Source organism: Enhydra lutris, unplaced genomic scaffold, assembly GCF_002288905.1.
Source record: "Enhydra lutris kenyoni isolate GAN:26980312 unplaced genomic scaffold, ASM228890v2 scaffoldscaffold91, whole genome shotgun sequence".
NCBI lineage: Eukaryota > Metazoa > Chordata > Mammalia > Carnivora > Mustelidae > Enhydra > Enhydra lutris.
Genome location: NW_019154175.1, coordinates 3215460 through 3219675, shown reverse-complemented (window position 1 = coordinate 3219675; position 4216 = coordinate 3215460).

Genomic DNA, 4216 nt, shown 5'->3' with positions numbered 1-4216 from the left:
TCAAAACCAAAAGCTCTCTGAAGTCCTCAATGACTTCAAACCCTGTGAGAGGGCTTTGAGGACAGCTTTCTACAACCTGCCTACCACTCCAGCCTCACAGCCTGGGATTGGCCCCTCCTCCTTCATGTTTGTTTGCATGAAATTACGGCTCCAGACAAGATGAAGCAGATGTACCTCTTCCTAGTCCTTGGGCTCAGTACTTCTAAAAACTCTGGATCATATATATAACACAAAAGTAAGAAGACTCTGAAAGGTAAAGTGAGGCAGGAGAGGGACCTCATGACTCAAAGGATGCTGCGTCATCAGGGTGGCGTCAACAGAAGGAGCCTGAACTCCCACTCTGGGTCAAGGATAACAGGGCACCCACCCCAGCAGGAACAAACAGTTGAATGGGGGGCCCGGACTTCTGTCCCCGCCCCCTGGTGTGAAGGAGGAGGCACCCAAGCAGGGCAGTATCAAATGGGGTCTGTTAAAACAGGAGATGGAAATGAAATCTAGAGTCTTGTAACCTCATACCTAAAACATCAGGATAGCAATTTGAAATCACTCGTAATACCAAGAAACCAGAAACATCTCAACTTGAATGAGAAAAGATAATTAACAGACACCAATACTGAGATGACTGAGATTTTGGAATTATCTGATGAGAATTTTAAAACAGCTATCATAGAAATGCTTCCATGAGCCATTGTAACGTGCTTGAAATAAAAGAACAAATAGAAAGTCTCAGCACAGAAATACAGGATGCAAAGAAGAATCATATTCTCTGCTTGGACTCGAAAAGAACCCCTTGCATTTCCGGAATGACTACCCTCACTTTGCTCTTCCTGGAACACTGATCTCTAATGTCTTCTTTTTTAAAACCCTGCTTGTCCCGGATGTCACTTCTTCTGGGAAGCCTTCCCTGGTAGCCATGCCCCTTCCACTCAAAGTATCCTTCACCATATCACTTAGATTCAATGCTAATTGTTCTGTCATTTGCACCCCCCCATGCTCACCAGTCTAAAAACTTGACAAAAGAGACTGTATCTTATCCCAAGTGCCAGGCATCGTATCTGGTTTATAATGAACACTCCAAAAAAAAAAAAAAAAGTGGGGGTTGTTGAATAAACGAATAAATCAAGAATAAATGGGAACTATTCAGTGGTTCTCTCTTTCCTATTCAACACAATTAGTCTCTGGGGCCCGGCACTCCGTGTGTTACTGCTCACTTCCTGCCTTGCACTTTACTGTGTTGTTATCTAAAGGTACTGATCGTATTCTCTTCGAGATCTAAAACTCTGTGGGTTCCAATAAACTTGTACCTTACTTGTCTTTGCTTCTGCCCCCTGAGCCTCGAGCACAGCTCCCTTTACTCTGAAACTCAGTTTTGTTTTCTGAGATAAGAGTCCTTGCTTCATTGGGTTTCTGTGAATATTAAACAAAATATACTGTTTAAATTTTGGTATTTGAAGAAATACACAGAGAGACCAAGCCCTGTTAGCTGGACCTTCAAGACCTCTTTGCTCCATTTCCGCTGTTCTCACCCAGCTCCCAACTGTGATCCTTGCTCTGGCTACGATCAGCCCACCTGTCCCCCTCCTTTCTGCTCTCTCACCTCTCTACCCCCATTCTCTACTCAGCGGCCAGTTTCACCCTTTAAAAACACAAGTCAGCTCATATTACTTCTCTGCTCAAAACCTTCCAGTGGTTCCCCATCTTTAGCTAAGAGCCAAACTCCTTACCGAGGCCTAAAAGGCCTACTGGGACTGAGCCCGCTGAGCCCCCTGCACTGGCTCTGATGTTGCCTTGGCCACCTTCTTGCCCTCCTTCAGAGGTTTGAATTTGCCATCTCCCCTGCGTGGCATGATCTCTCCCTCATTTCATTCGAGTGAGCTATGCTCTCAATTCTCATCTCCGTGGGAGTGACCACCATATGCTAAGTACCGACCATCCCTCTCAATCTTTTGTATTTTTCATAGCTCTTCGTACAACCTGAAAACATAGGTCTTTATGTACTTAGATAAATGTGTTTTCTTACTGTCTTTCTTCTCCACCAGAATCGTAAGCTCTGCATGGATTTGTTCCTGCTCTGTCCCCAGCCCCTGGAACAGGGCCAATCCCCAGCAGGGTGTGTTTTGTGAGACTTTTGGAATGAATCAAGGTTGGCCATGAACTCCTTGGGTGGGGGCTTTTGGAAGAGAAGCAGCATCCTGTTGCCCAATATTGCTTACCTGCTACCGGATGTGCGTGAAGAGGAAGTGTGAGGTTAATCTACCTGGAAGAAGGAATGGGGATGTCCCACGTATCCAGACTCAGAGGACAATTGTGTTTATCCATTCAGATGCAACTTGGGCAGAAGACACTTCTGGGTATGCTTTCCACAGCGGACTGTGTGACACTCCAGTTCATTCCCTGGGCTATGGGCACAGCAGTGCGAGCCGAGCCTCACAGCTTCCCATGGTCTTCAGTCTCTGCTTTGTCCCAAGACCCCAGGACCTGCTTGGCTGTCCAGGCATGGGAACGCATGTGGATAAAAGGCTCTAGAGGTGAAGACCCAAACCTATTCTGACCCTGCCCTCGCCAGCCTCATGACATCTAACTGGAGGAACCCTGAAGCCTGGTGGAAGCATGGGATAGTAGGATGAAGGGAAGAGCTTCAGGTGCTGGACACCGGAGTTCCAGGGCATCTGGGCAAGCCAGCCACGTCTCCTCTCTGGGCCTTAGTTTGTCTTTAATGTGACATAGGGAGTTCAGTTGCATGTGTCTCTAAAATCCTCTTCAGCGGTGACTTTTCATAGTTGTATGAGCCTCATGTATGAGACCTACTGGACTATTTAAGGGTGGGGCAGCCCAGAAGAGAACCCCCACATGGAAAAAAGGGAAGTGAATTGAGTGGTAGGAGCCCAGCATGGCCAGCAGGTGGAGCCATTGCTGCATTAGGGTGCTCAGGCCAAAGGTGGGAAAGTTTGATTTTTAAACAAGGAAAGTCCTTCAGAGCAAGCTGTCCAGCCACCCAGGAGAACTAGCTGCCACGGCACCCTCTACACACACGCGCGCGCGCACACACACACACACACACACCCCTACTTCACCCCTACTACCCAAAGCCTACATCTGTGGACAGACTCAGGGTAAAAAAATGATAGCAGGTTGCTGGGCCTGAGGCTGGACATGTTTCAAAGACCCAGGTGCTTTTTCTCCTCCTCCCACCTTTCCCAGGAGCTTGTACCCTGTACACCTCTTCTCCCTGCCCTCCACAACCTGCCAGACCCCATTGGGTCACTCTCACGGCGGGACGTGACTAGATGGAGGTCAAATGGTCTGGTCAGGAGACAGATGACTATCTCCCTTTCCTGCCACCCCCCAGGGTCAGCCTCACCTTCTAAGGAAAGTTCTAGATCTCATTCCTTGTCCCTTCACCCCTGACCCTGCCCCCTGAGTCCTGCAGAGGAACCTGTGGTGAGAGCAGTTGGAGAACATCTGGGGGGAAGTTGGGGTGGGGGAGCGCTAAAGGGAAAGGTCTGGCTTTGGCCAGATAAGAATGGAAGGATCCTTTGTTTGGTCCCAACTGCCTCTGCCACTGTTGACACACTTGGGAGTGTTTCCTGAAGCTACTGTGCAGTGTCTGACAGGGCTCCCTCCCCCACTTCCTATGGGGGCGGGGGTCGTCTGGGGGCTGCCCTTGCAGATGTGTTTGCAGTGAGGCTGGTGTCTTAGTGCTGAAGGCAGAAGCCACTCCCTCTTGGAGCTGGCCCCCAGGTCTCTAGAGCAGAAGCTGTCCACACCAGCCTCCCCTGCTCTGCTCCCAGCTCGGGGTGGAGAGGGTGGGGTAATCCACGGGCACGTGGCTCCTTCTCTTGCTCATGCATTTTTTGCATACAGGGACCAAAGTGTGCCACTTCTCTGAGACGTGCTCACAGAGGCCCCAGATCCTGTGCCTCCGCACACGCCCCCCCTCCATCCTGAGGGCCCCTGCTGCACTCTGGTCTGGTCTTTCTTTCTAGGACTAGAAACATCTTGCCCTTCCGTACGCCTCCTCCAACTCCCCGCGTGGAGGGAGACTTGGTCAAAGAACAGCACCCTGGTTTTTGCCTGTATCCCCTGAGATGGGCCCACCTCTTTCCTAGCTTGCCCACCCCCCTTGCTCCATATCATCGCAAAGTCCAGCCTGGTCTGACCGAGACACCTCCGTGGCATTCAGACACAGCTGGCTGGGACAGCTACACAGAACAGA